The sequence below is a fragment of the Otolemur garnettii genome, unplaced genomic scaffold (assembly GCF_000181295.1).
Source record: "Otolemur garnettii isolate 467f Iridium unplaced genomic scaffold, OtoGar3 scaffold00056, whole genome shotgun sequence".
Classification (NCBI taxonomy): Eukaryota; Metazoa; Chordata; class Mammalia; order Primates; family Galagidae; genus Otolemur; species Otolemur garnettii.
The window spans coordinates 6,666,472-6,681,270 of record NW_003852451.1 but is presented as its reverse complement, the minus strand read 5'-3'; the positions used below and the strand labels follow the sequence as shown (position 1 = coordinate 6,681,270).

The window sequence follows — 14,799 nt, the reverse complement described above, 5'->3', positions numbered from 1 at the left end:
CTAGGCTCTCTCAGCCTCCTGCTGTAAACACCTCCCTCACCATTCGCCCCCCTGTAAACAAGCATAGGAGTGCCAGTACTGTACTTCCCAGACCAAAGTGGGGGTAATCTCCCCACCCCAGGCATCCATACCCAGCCTGGGTAGCGCAGGAAGGCGCGCCCCTTCCGTGCCCCACGGTGCCGTGCTCTGCTCTACAAACCCCTTATCCCATCATGTCTGAAGAATTGGGTTAGGTTTCTGACTCTCCTTCCCCACAGCAGGCCCCTCAAAGATAGCAGAGGTGCCTGGTTCATCTTTGTACCCTGAGACCAGGGAAGGGCAGTTGAGTATCAGGTTTCAGGGGAAAAGCTGCAGAGGATTTCAATAACAGACTTTCCCATGCCCATCAATTTTTGAAGTTCTGGAAGGGGAAAAGGTAAGGGGACAGAAGGAAGGGATAGAGGGACTATGGAATCCCAGGGCGCCCCTGGGGCGGCACACAGAACCCCGAGGGTCCAGCGGGCCTGGATAGGGAAACTTGAGGGTACCCCAGGGCTGGATACAGAGACCCTACAGCACAGGGGGGTGAGATGAGAGGTGGGGGAGACCGTGGGCAGTTGACACCTTACCTGGGGGTGGGGGGCAGGGCGGTGGTTTGGGGAAAGCAGCCCCTCCTGTGAGTGACAAGCGCCAGGGATGGAGAGGGAGGGAAAGGCTTGAAATACCGACAGCTGCTGGTGGGTGGGCGCTAGGAGACAAATTACAAGCTCCTGAGGCCCAAGCGTGGCTGCATTCACTCTTTGTGAAGGTCAAGAAAATGGAGAAAACACACTGGCAGGTGGGAGCAGAAGCAAAGGCTTACGAATCTGCTTCTCCAGAGCAACTCCCTCAATTCCTTCTTAGCTGTGCTCACCTGTTCTACCTCCCAGGGTGGCTCAGCTTAGAGTCTGGGAAAGCCAGCTGGCTGGGCAGGGCAGGGCAGGGCCAGGCCATGGAGCAGATCCAGGCCCAGGAGGGGCCCCATCAGGCCCAGTGGGGTATGGGAACTTCTGAAACCAATGATTCTCAATTCTAGGTGACTTTGTCCTTTGGGGGGCTATTTGGCAACATCTGGAACATTACCGGCTGTTACAACCAGGAGTATGGTAACTCCTGCTGGCAAAAATGGGCAAGGCCAGGAATGGTGCCAAACACCCATGCCTCACAGGACAGCCCCACAACAAAGACATATTCGGCCCAAAATGACAGCAGCGATGGAGGAGATTGAGAAATTTTGCTCTAAAGGAATGTCACCTTGGGAACTCCTGGCCAGAGACCAGTAGATTAGGCAAATGATGCCAGATGGCTGAGTATCTAAGAGGTGACACACATTCAGGCCCTGTCACAGGAGTGAGCACCCAGTGCCATTGTGCAGACGGAATCACAGGGAAGCCACTGTTGTGTACTGTAGCTGTGCGTCAGAAAGCGTGTTCATGAGGGCAGGGGGTATTAGGAGCCCATCAGCACACAGAGGCTAGAGGCAGGCGGAGGGCACACAGGACTCCCAGGCCAGCCCGCTCCACACTTGGCAAAGGAGGCCGCTCCTCATCCCCCCCTCACCCCAGCCTTCCCCATGGCCGAAAAGAAAGGAGAGGAGAGGAGAGGAGAAAGGCAGATGGTTCCACTTGGGGCTCAGAGGCAGGCTGAGATGATGGCCTTGAGCATGTGCTGATGACCACCGCATCCCGGGAGGAAGAGGTGCTTGATCTGGGCAGATAGTTCTTTAAAATTGCATGAGCCTTGGTTAACCTCTGCCCGCAGAGAACTGACAGCTTGCAAGGAGCCCATGGAGATGGGCAACAGATCAGATTTCACTCCAGGACCAATTCACATCTCCTCATTCTTACTTCAAAGGTTGTCTAAGATAAGGGCAGGCAGAGACTCTTCAGAGAATGATCTGCCTTTAAGTTCAGAGACAGATCTGCTGAAAAGTCAACAAAAGGAAAGAAGCCTCTGGCTCCACCCACCCACCCACAGCCTAGGAACTGTGAACAGCAGCCACCACCGCAGCCACCACCGGTACCCTCCGGAGTGAGCTGCTCAGTCAAGTTCAATCTATGTTCAAACATTGCTTTTGAGAACAGTGCATTTTAATTCAATGTGTGTACTACAATGTCACTCAGAGATTTTAATAGTAAGGCCCCTTTCTTTTGCCCAAAATCTCATGCCTCAGGCTAAACCCCAAGAAAAACAACCCTCCCTTGAAAACTATAGTAGCTTATCTTAAAAGCACTGCTATTAGTTTTTCTCAAAATTCCAAAACACAGCTCTCTCTTGCAGTATTTCTGCAGCTCTTCAAAACTACAATGAAAGGTATGCAAGGGGGAAGTTTACAGCTAGAGATTTGTTCATTATTTCAAAACTATCAGTGGGGCAGAGTGGCACCACCCAGTAATCCCAGCTCTTTGGGGAGCTAGCCCAGGATTTCAGGCCCAGCCTTGGCAACTTTGTGAGACCTTTTCTCTAAAAAAATAAATGACTGCAGTGTCTGGTAGTAGTAGGCTCTATACTAGGTGCTGGGGACAGACTGAGGAATGCACCACAGCAAGATGTCATGGGAGAGTCGCCCTGGGCTCCCATCTCAGCTCTGCTACTTGTTTCCATCATAGGTGAGTTGCTTAATCTCACTAATCTTCTGTTATCTGTAAAATAGAAAGTGATAATAGTTTCCACAGGCTAGGTTTGTTATGAGGATAAAATGAATTAAAAAATCTGAGATCCATACACTGGCATTTAGGAGGCCTGCAGTAAAGGTGGGCTGTTACCCTTCTCGTACAGCCGCCCATCACCCTGGCTCTCTGATGGCCTCTGCAGGGCTCTGTCCACACTGAGGAATCACACAAAGCCTGCAGGAATTTCTGTGTCCAGCTTCAAAGTACCATAAAGTTTAAAATGCACCTCTACTCTTGTAGGATTCTACATGGAAATGACCATGAAATAGCTATTATGTCTGACCCAAGAACAGAGCAGAGATCTGTGCCAACAAAAAATAAAAATAAATAAGGACAACTTGCTAAATGTTTTCTCCCAAGGCTCTCCGAGCAGAGTGGGGTTTTCCAGACGAACTGCGTCTTGTTGTCCGTATAACTTTCAGGCTGAAGTGGAGGAAGCCATTCTACCGGAATTGTCTTCCTTTCTGAGGTGCACGCTTGCTCCTTGGAGGACTCCCTACCTGCTTCCTTTGTCTGTATTTTGCTCCTCCAATCTGCTCTGCTTTGCTCCTCCCTCTGACCCTGAGTCTTACCTTTCAGTTGCATTCATTTACTCCTTGACTCAGATGTACACACCTGTCGTCATCCAGCCAGCCAGCCATTGATTCAACAAATAGTACTGATAGCACGTCTCAGCCACCATGCATTATGAGTGTAGCAACAAATAGGGGGAAATTAAGTGGGGGGAACAATACCACTGGTGGAGCTCCACGATGTCAGGACACACGAAGAGAAAGAGAGAGGTGCGCACCTGTGTTAGGGTTAGCCTGGGTACAGGCTCCGCCGGTTTCTGGGGAACGGCTATTCCTACATAAGGCTGAAAGCTGTGAGGGACTGAGACCCACTTCTTTTTGTCAGAACAAAACACAGACTTGCAATGTGTCATGGGAAATAATCTCCAAGGGACATGAGAGTGATATGTGAGGCATACAATTTGATGCAGGCAGATTTTCCTTCTTAAAGGAGCCTATCCTAGGGCCGGGCATGGTGGCGCATGTCTGTAATCCTAGCACTCTGGGAGGCCAAGGTAGGTGGATTGCCTGAGCTCACCAGTTTGAGACCAGCCTGAGGCAGAGTGAGACCCTGTCTCTAAAACTAGCCAGGCATTGTGGTAGGCACCTGTAGTCCCAGATACTAGTGAGGTTGAGGCAAGAGAATTGCTTGCGCCCAAGAGTTAGAGGTTGCTGTGAGCCATGACACCATGGCATTCTACCCAAGGGCAAGAAAGTGAGACTGTGTCTCAAAATAAATAAATAAAATAAAGGAGTCCATCTTGGGGTAGCTACAAGTAACCCTCTATGAGAGGGAACCATGAGAGTTTGTCTCAGGCAGCTGGTTATTTCCGAAAGAGGATACAAGGCTTCTATTCCTCTGTTTCCAGGGTCAGAAATCCCACTTCTTCCCATTAGTTAATTAACAAATATTTACCACCCTTATGCTCAACCAACATGGAATAGATACTAAAAAGCTATACAGTAGACAGTAGTCAGCAGCTAACCACCAACTTCATCCCTGCCAGCCCGTCACTGTTGAGTGAAAAATGCATCCAGTGTCATTAGCCAATAACGCCTTGTCCCAAAGTGAACCTCTCTGGTCTCAGGGCCTCTTTCCACCCCTGTCTCTCAGTTAGTTCCACAGCTTCTTTAGGGAAGAACTGCTTTCCTATTTATTGCTGTATTCATGATATACAGTGTTGAGACACAATAGCACAGTTATTTTTGAATAAATAATAAATGGACAGACGGGTGACAGATGAATGTGTGCGTGTATGAATGAATGAAGAATGGCTGAAAGGTTGCAGTCAGGGTCAAAGGAAGGAACAAATTCAAGGGACAAAATAAAGACACACAACAGGAAGGGAACGTTTGTGAAGCAAGAAGGCGTCTTGGAAGAGGGTAAATGGATTGTTCCCTGATATTGTTCAACAAAATTGCTTCTATTTTAAGATATTTCCTCTCATTCAGTCATTGGGAGAAAATGGAAATCAGCCAATCACAGGACCTCCAGGAGAACCCTACAGGTATTTGAAATGTATAATTAAATTGCAACTTGTTTGGCTCACAGTTGTAGCCATAGCACCAGACATAAAAAAGATACACATAAGTGTTTGTTGACGGAAGCAGTTGATGCTTTAAGCCTCCTCTTTCTGCTTTCTGATACAGCCTTGGCAGCACCTGCAGAGCTTCTCCAATCCATACATGAAGCCAGATTTCAGGGGCTACAGCACCTACTTTCCAAAAGGATTCTTTGTCTTAGACAAAGGCTGATGAATCAGAGTTACCTGGACTCTAGATAATGTTAGAAGGTTATTAAGCCTGGCTTGATCACTTATGTCTCTCCAGGTATTTAGATGTCAAACACCATTCAGAAATGTGAATTCAACTTCTTCCCATACTAATCAGACCTCCCTTTCAAAACACAGCAGATCACACAAAATGTATTATGTTTGCAAAGCCTCATCTGAACATCCTGCAATTCAAACCAATGGTAATGGTAGGAATGATCAGGATAAGCTTGGGGTTCTCCCAGTTCATACTTGTTTTAAGTCTGGTCCTTAGTTTTTGAGCTTCAACTAAAAAATTAAGAGATGGAGAAGGATTCTGTTTTCTATTCTTTTTTTTTTGGAGACAGAGAGTTCTCACTCTATCGCCCAGGCTAAAGTGCCATAGCTTTACCCTATCTCACAGCAGTCTCACCCTCCTGGGTTCAAATGGTCCTCCTGCCTCAGCCTCCCGAGTAGCTGGGGCTACAGGTGCCCACCATCATGCCCAGCTAATTTTTCTATTTTTAGTAGAAAGGGGGTCTTGCTCTTGCCCAGGCTGGTCTTAAACTCCTGAGCTCAAGAAATCCACTTGCCTCAGCTTCCCAGAGTGCTAGGGTTAGGGGTGAAAGCCATTGTTCCTGGCTTCTATTCTTTTAACAGTCTTTCTCATCTTGATCGATAAGAAAATTCTGGCCCTTCATCTATACCTACTTCTTATTCGTATTCAGCCAGTACAAAGTCTGCCTGCTCTGTTCAATACTGACGACTGACTTCTCCCGGCTTAGAAGAGCCTTGAACAATGTTCCGTTTCTTATCATCCATCTCTGTTATCTGGGACACCCTCACCTTCTCTCATTGTCTGCCTGCCTCCTGCCCTCTGAAACTTCAATGTCATCACAAGTCTTTCCTACCGGTGTTCCTTTCAGACGACCCACACCCCTTTCCACATTCCTTTTTCCTGCTCTCACCTCCTCTCCAGCTCATCACACGTCCTGCTACCCTGTTTGGTGGAAATTAAACTTGAGAGCACAGCTCACAACAGCTACCTTCTTCACTAGCTTCATAGCACCCAGGTGCGGATGGTGGGATCCCAGTACAATGAGGGCTGACCAAAGCTCTGGACATGACTTCCTAGGTGTTACCTCTACTTTGATTGTCTATGAGACTCTGCATTTACTCTATGCTCATAGTTCCAATTACCTGCCCCAGGTCAAGGCTGCTAATTATTTTAACTCTACTCAGGATCTGAATATCAGAAAGTGGTTTGGTTTGGTTTTGACTATGCTTCCAAAGGATTTTTGCCATTTTCTCTTTGAATTCCACTCCCTATGCAGTTCCTAGGTCTGGAAGCTCAACAGTGCGTCCACCACGGAGTGTTCCCACCACAGATGCTCCCTTACATACTGTCGATCTGCTTTGGAAGGTCACGTGGTAAATCGGCATCCTTGTGGATTATTTTCGGGCTGGAAAAACAGGAACTTGGCTTGACTGCCTTCCAGAACTCTTGGCAAATATCAATAACCTACAATCCAACCATTTCTCTGTGTGTACTAATGTGCTTTTCAAAATGTGTCACATTCTTTTTACTATTTTTCTATGTTTTATGCCCTTTAAACCATTCTCTTTATAACTCTGTTTAGTTTTGTGCATGCTATTTAACCCCATTTTATCTGAAATACTTGGGCCCTCTTGCCTCGTAATAAGTTTTCATAAGACATGGATGATAGCACATCTAGATGCGGAGCTCAGGGAACAAACCTCATTAAACCGCCTTTTCTTCCTGCTTCTACTGGGCAGGGTTATTCTGAGGTTTCTAAGTCACGTTTTTGGCTTTAATAGCCGGAAGGTATCATGAAGGCTAAGTGACCTTCACAAATCTAAACCAAAATTACAGATAATTTTAAGACTGAAGGATGGGATTACTACCGATCGATTTTATAAAGGCTCATTTGGTTATCTGGGATGCCCATTAAAAGAATGGTGCCTGTCAGCAAACATTTTCCCAGATGTACTGAACAAAAGCATTAATTTAAGTGGTACCTGCCAAGAGGCCCCTTGGGACTATGTCTTTTGAAGAGATGTGTTATTTGATTCTAATCGTATTTAACTTTGCTTATTACTAGGTAGACAATAACTTTCTCTCATTTCATACGTTTTTAAAAAAATCATTTTGAAAAGTTTTAAATGTTTGAAAAAAAAATCATTTTGTTTCTCCCCGTGGGAACCATCCAGATTTGGTAGCTTTTACAAAGGACTCTTGGTTTGCTCCAGTTCTCCCCTGCCCACCTAGACACACATCCCTTTTTTCTGCCTTCTCTGGAGATACTTCTTTTCCAACTAAGGTTGGCTGACTTTAATCACAAGTCCCTTGATCTTCCACAGTTTTGAAGGAGAAAAGGTCTGTCAGCTCTCACCTGAGTGAGGGTGAACAGCGAGCCACCCCATCTAAGGACCGTGCCCAGAAAGGAAACTGAACGCCCTCCTGGCTGGTCACCATTTGTTACTCAACTTGTTGAACTCAGATATCACGCTAAGCTAGTCCAGGCTAGAGCCAAGACCCCTCTTTTAAATATGGAGACTTCTAGCAAAGATAGGCAGACAGGAATGTGTATGTCTGTGTGAATTCGCCAACATGCTCTAAAACTTTATTTCAAGGATCTCACCCCCTACATAAAGAATTAAGTGTTCCTTCCTCTCAGCCTGGTCACAGGGTCAGTATCACATCTTGAGAAGTGTTTAGGTTTCCTAGAAAAAAAGAATTCAGACGCTGAATTCTTAATTCTTCCATAAGCGTCAACGGAACGGATACCCTTTTAAAATTCCTAGATAGGATGGAGAGATGCAGAGGCCGAACATTAGGTAAATAAAGCGGTAATTGCACATGCCCGTTTCCTTGACAACCCCCTGCCCCTCCCCTCCTGCCATAGGGAAAAACCAAAATGAAAGTGAGGAGGGGTAGCCGCCCAGCCGCGCCGGGCCCGCGGGCCGCAGCCCAGAAACCAACCACAAATACGTCCGTGCACATCGGGGCTGCCTTGCCCGTAGTATTTTTGTGGTTGCCATAGAAACGCCAGAGACGGAGAACATGTTGCATGACACAAAAGAGCAGCATGTGACAGGGACGCTCTCCCGGCTCCTCCACGGCAGGGAAAACGCTCTGACCCTGGGAGGGGGTGGGCGCAGGGGGACAGTTACGCCAAAAAGAGCAGCTGGGAACCGCCACCCGGGAAGGGGCGCTCACCCGCCGCGCACAAAGCCGCGCTCGCCGCGCCAGCGCCACGCGTCCCCGCGCCGGGCGCTCCGGCCACCCCGGCCACCCGGCCACCCCCGCTGCCGCCGCCCGCTCCGCCCGAGCCCACCCGCCGGCCACACCGAGCGGCGCGGAGCAGCGGGGCGGACGCGGCCACACCCAGCGGGAAGGGGCCGGGAGCGCGAGCAGCACCTACCTCCTTCCTGGCAGCCCTGGGCGCATGGACTTAGCAATCGGAAACTGAAATGGAGCCGGCCGCGTTCAGAAATTGCCTCTGGTTTCTAGGGGCTCTAAGTCAGCCAACACAGGCCAGGGAAAGCCAGACTCCACCCATGGGGTGGACCCTTCGGGAAGGAAAAAAGTGGTCCTCAGCTGACGTCTCTCCCCGCTCATGTCACTTCCTTTTAAAGCTACAAGTTAGCAGCTACCGGGAGGGAAGGTCGCGCGGGTGTAATTCGAGTCACTCCCTTCCCCTCCCAATTAGCGTAAGGAGGCGCTGGGGTCGCTTCACCTTCGCAATCGCCTTTGAAATCTGGCCGGGGAATCCACCAGCATCCAAGACAAAGCCGGCAGACTGGCCTTGCTTCCCTCCCTTCTCTCCCAAATCCTGTTGCGTCCCCAAGCCCTGATGGCCACTCCGACCTGGCGCCCACAGACTCCGGCCCGGTCTGGGTTGCGACGTGAAAATTGTCCTCAATTGATTCACCTTTAGTTCACCAAGTACAGGTTCGATTTGTCTGGTAAAATGCCCACCCACGCTCTCAAATGCGCCCTCACCTCTCCTCGGTCCTCCGCGCTGGAAGGAGGCTGCATTCCTCTCCTCCACAAAAGAGAAGAACGAGGAGGAAAGAAGCCTGGAGGCCAATCGAGGGATCTTCTCCCTCCGAGCCCAGGCACCCAGGCTGATTCCCGCTGCACGCGCGCGCACACACGCACACACACGCGTGCACACGGGCACACAGGCACACACATGCACACACACGCGTGAGCACACGCGCACACGCACATGCACAGGGCATTCACACGAGGCCCATCAGAGAGGGTCTTGGCAGAGCTTTACAATAAAATAGTGTGATTAGAACTTTAAAAGGGGACAGACTGGTGAACGTCCGGAAATGCCAAGTCTCCAATATTCCTAGAAAATTATTTCAATCTCAAAGTAGTTAAAGAATATGTCCTTCAAATGTCATCTGTGACAGCCATTGTCACTAATGGTATGACTCCCAGGCTTATGCTGTTCACAGTCTATAGGAGGAAATAAACGTGGCCACAAAAAGCCAGAAGCCATGGAAGAATTACTAAGAGCCATGAGGGTGTCCCAGACAGTGTGTGATGAAGCCAGAGAGGACAGGAGGGTCTCCTGTTGTTGAGGAGACATCCACCATTCAGCATCAGGTGGACTGGGTCCTGCAGGGAGGGTGGCATGTTGATGGGACAGAGGAAAGGGGAAGCAAGGGTGGGAGCAAAGGACACCAGAGCCAGGAAAAGGATCAGAACACAGAGCCCGTTTGTGGCAAGAGCTTGTTCTAATATCCACGTGAAAATAAATGCAACCACATAGTAATGCTTATAAGGATGTTTATGGAAAGTTTCCTGCAGCTAATGCAATTTTTAAGAGTTCTCTCTCATATCTTTTCTGATGCCATTTTTATAACCTGTTTCTAGGCTTGGTAGAAATTTTTTTACCAGGGCTTTTCAAAGTATTCTTCCAATAAGGTTAGACTGTTTTTCATAGTTGAATGTTGAATGGGAATGTATTACAAAATCTACAAACTGCATACGTTCGTGTTACGTTTATTACAGGTACAGTCAATTATTTCAATGGAAACAATAGGAATTGTAAAATATTGGCAATTGCAACTCATTCCCATCTTGAAACATTAATGCCTTCATTCCATGACTATGCCTGTGATTGTTATTATGCTTATTAAGGCTAACATTTTGTCTAGACAATGTTGCTCAGAGTCTCAGTAATCTCAGAAACAGCTGAGAGACATGGTGGGGGGGGGGGAAGTTACTTATAAACATTTCAAGTAGAAGTACAGTGTTATGGGCTAAATCCTGCTCACTTCATTCCGAGTTCCCTTTAGAGCCCATCCTTCTTTTATATGCCCTTATTTAGCTATTTTGATCTTAACAAGATATTGTGAACATTTCCAGGTCATTACCTAACAATTCAGTTGAACAAATATTTATTGAGTGTCTGTGCTAGTGCTGAAGACACAAAAATATAAGTATGGCACGGACATTACCCCAGAGTGCATAAAGTTGTAGGAGACAGAGACATGTCAACGATTAGGACACAGTAAAGGTGACTGTGGATGTCTGTACAAGGGCCAGAAGTGGCCCAAGAATGGGAACAGGGAAGGGAGGGCATAGTTACTTAGCTCACAGCAAGTTCTAGAAAGAGCTTACAGTGTGTTCATCAGTGAAACAGTAAGCAATGAATACCGATAGTTGGAGAAAGATGAAAAAATTTAAAAACTGTTAATAGATAAAAGGCATAAACTGAGAACTCAAAAAGGATATGTAAGTGGCCAGTAAACAAATAGAAAAAGATGCAGCCTTACATACAAATATAAGTACAAAGGCAGAGTGCCATTTCTTTGCCTATTCTCTGGTCAAACATTCGAAACCTTTTAATGCCGGTGTAAGGAGGATACAGTGTGTCCCTCTCTTGCTAGCAACAGTAAATGGATACAATCTCTGAGATTCAATTAGACAAAATGTTTCATGAGCCTTTAGAATGTTCACACTTCTTAATCCAATAATTCAACTGAAAAGAATTTATACCGAGGAAGTAAGTGGAGATAAATCCAAAGATTTAGGTACATGTATATTCATCAGAGCCATTTATAATAGAAAGGAATGGAAACCATCTGAATTTTTGAAGAAGCAGGTTGGCTATGTAAATGATATGATATTCATATGACGAAGCACTCTACAAAAATTAAAAATCCTATTTTTGAAAGACACGGAGAGGCTCATGATATCCTAACTGAAAAGAGAACTAAGCTATATATAAAATGTGATCCCCTTGTTACTCTGTATAATCACACAAATGCACTGCGCATGGGGAGTTGAATAAGTGTCCTCCAAATTCTTGTTCGCCCAGAACGTCTGAATATGACTTGATTTGGAAACATGGTCTTTGCAGATGTAATTAGCTAAAGTGAAGTCATACTGGATTAGGGTGGGTTGCAGATCCAATGTCCTCACAAGAAGAGGACACGGAAAGATGCTTGAAGATGAGGCCACGTGATGAGGGCGGCAGGGAGCAATCCCGCGTCTATAAGCCACGGACTGGTGGCAACTAACAGAAGCTAGAAGAGGTGCGTGGAGCAGATTCTCCCAGGGCCCCAGACTAAGCCAGCCCTGAGGACACCTTTATCTCCAACTCCTGGCTTTCTAAACTATGAGAGAGTGAACTTCTGCTGTAGGTTGCAGTAATTTGCTATGGCAGCCTTGGGAAACTAATACAGGCATTAACTGCTGGCAATTATTATTTCTGGATAGTGACACTGAGGATGATTTTTATTTTATTGTATTTAGAAGAACTTTCTGCAATGAACTGTATGACTTTTATAATAAAAAGATTATGATTAAATATCAGATGACCCAGGGTTTCCAAAAGCATAATGTTCAAGGCCAATTTAGGACAAAAGCAAAGAATTATCTGTGATGATTATAACCTGTTAAGTCCCAAAGATTAAAGTATTTTCAGAACCCTCTGTGAGGTAGGGAGAGCTGTGTATTCCAGAAACTTTTGTGTACCTAAATTTTGGTCTTTAACATCACAGTATCATTTATTTAAAATGTGAATTTACACATCAATACATTCAACAGCCGTGCTACATAGTTGGGTTCCTAATGACATGCTTTCAAATTTCCATTCTGGCTGGTCCTGGTGGCTCATGCCTATGATCCCAGCACTCTGGGAGGCCAAGGCAGGAGGATCTCTTGAGCTCAGGAGTTGGAGACCTGCGTGAGTAAGAGGTAGACTGCTTGAGGTCAGATGTTCCAGACCAGCCTAAGCAAAAGCAAGATGCTGTCTCTACTAAAAATAGAAAAACTAGCCGGGCATTATGGTGGGTACTTGTAGTCCCAGATACTCAGGAGGCTGAAGCAGGGGGATTGCTTGAGCCCAGGAGTTTGAGGTTACTGTGAGCTAGACTGACACCATGGCACTCTTGCCCAGACAACAGAGTGAGACTTTATCTTAACAATAAAATAAAATAAAAACATAAAAAACAAACTGACTGTTCCTCTGACACATGGCAGCTCCACATTGACAATATTTTTGCTTTATTTGGCCAATGTTGAGAATATTGATGTAGATATTCCTATAATCTATATACACAGCTTAAAAATTTTCTAACTCTATAAAATATAAAGATATCATAAGTTTGCAATTATGATTACTTTATTGTATGCTAAATTAGGAGTTAATTTGATGTTTAGAATGCATAATCTTATATCTAATGGTTGTGTATTTCAATAAACTCTGAGTTTTAAAAATGTCATATACATGTTTTTAATGACCAAAAAGCTCCTTAGCCCATCTTGTTATTACTGCAGTAATTTCAGGCACACTCCAGTAGGTTTAACATTAACTAGCACTGAAGGAAGCACAGAGGGACCAAACAAAATCTCCTTCGGGGTTATCCATGATTATGACATAAGTCATTCCCGAAACATGAATGCATTTACAGAACCCTCTGTTGATCAGCTTTTGATGCATTTTAACTCTGATTTTTATCTTTTTTTTTGTTTGTTTTTTTGCCCCAGGCTAGAGTGCCATGGTATCAAGCTAGAGCACAGTGATCTCAGACTCCTGGGCTCAAAGGATCTACCTGCCTCAGTCTCCACTGTAGTTGGGGGACTACAGGCATGCACTACCATGCCTGGCTAATTTTTCTATTTTTCGTAGAGACGAGGTTTCCCTCCTGCTCAGGCTGGTCTCCAACTCCCAAGCTCAAGGGAACTTTCGTCTTCAGCCTCCTAGTATACTGGGATTACAGGCATGAGCCCTGCCTGGGCCTGATATTTATTTTAAGAATTGTTCTCTGTATCCACTTAGCTCTTTTCTCTTTTAGATGTGTTCAGGTCCATTCAGCATGGCTGGGTTGACCTGCAGGTCATCCACTCCCTTTTCTGAACCCAGGCAATGAGAGACTTGAAATTACACAATGCAAAAGCAAATCTACACAATCAAAGAAAAGGAATTCAAATTGATTAATGCCCATGTGATTGGCAGAAAACTGAAAAAGATATCAGTCTCAAGCTCTGATGTGAAAAGACAAGGTGGTACAACATGGATACTAAAACTTTGCAAGTGCTAAGAGGAAGAATCTAAGTATATTCTTTGTAACCAAGTGGAAAAGAAAGCACGTTCAGTTGAGTGGTATTTAACGTAGGGCGATTTTCACTTCATTGCACTTTATATATAGTTTGATTTTTTTCTTTCGGAAAAAAATTTTTTTTGAGAAAGGGCCCAGTTAGAGTGCAGTGGTGTCACCATAGCTCATTGCAAACTCTAACTCCTGGGTTCAAGCAATCCTCCTGCCCTGGCCTCCCGAGTAGCTGGGACTACAGGTGACCACCATAACACCTGCCTAATTTTTCTATTTTCAGTAGAGACAGGGACTCACTCTGCTTTGAATCCTTCCCACCACATTTTCTAGGATTTCAGATTAAAAGGCACCACTGGGGACAGAAAAATCAATTGGCATGAAAATGATGAAAATGGCAAAAACAAAACAAAACAAAAAACCCTTAGAATTTCTACTTAAAGTCATGATTAGCCTACAAGATATGGCTATTAAAGTTCTATCAAATAAGTAAATAAATCAATCAATAAATCCATTGATCAGTCTATCTAGGTCTGGCATGTGGTGACTCTCTCCTGTATTCCTAGCCCTCTGGAAGGCCACGGTGGAAGGATCAGTTAAGGTGAGAAGTTCAAGACCAGCTTGACCAAGAGAAAGAGAGACCTTATTTCTACAAAACATAGATTGTGACAGGCAGCTACTCAGGAGGCTGAGGCAGGAAGATCACTTGAGCCCAGGAGTTTGAGGCTACAGTGAGCTATGGTAACGTCACTGTACTCTAGCTTGAGTGTTAAGAGCAAGATTCTGTCTCAAAAAAGAAAAGAAAGTCCATAAAGTCCATCTATACTCCATGCATTTTGAGTTTATACACAGAAGATCAGTTTTACTGAAAAAAAAAATGACCTTAGAATTTGGCAACTAACAAACTGAAGTTGGCAAAGGTACAGGATATCTTTTCTCCATGATCACTCGCTCAGTCTTCATTTCAAGCCCAAGCCATATCTAGTTCAACAAATCTTCACTTTAACACTGATTTGCAAGAGAGGTGGCAAAAGGAAAAGGATCCCAGCTGGCCTCCCTGTTTCCACCCTTGCCCTCCTCTAGTCGGCTCCTGACCCCACAGCCTTTGCAGAAGTGAGCTTTGCAAAATAAAAATGAAAACATGCTGCCCTGCTCTCTCCTTTCTGTCTTTAGGCGCCTTGAGAATCTCCCGTATCCTTACAGTAA

At 45.6% G+C, this 14,799-nt stretch overlaps 1 protein-coding gene across 1 annotated transcript in view; it reads right to left on the bottom strand.

The window, feature by feature from the left end:
* The window catches only part of AGPAT4 (1-acylglycerol-3-phosphate O-acyltransferase 4), a 101,085-nt gene extending 92,523 nt beyond the window's left edge, over positions 1 to 8,562 (bottom strand). The window contains exon 1 of the mRNA XM_003792386.3: positions 8,439 to 8,562. The gene's annotated coding sequence lies outside the window, so the exon portion shown is untranslated. The remainder of the gene's footprint in view (positions 1 to 8,438) is intronic.
* Between the last annotated feature and the right edge of the window lie 6,237 nt (positions 8,563 to 14,799).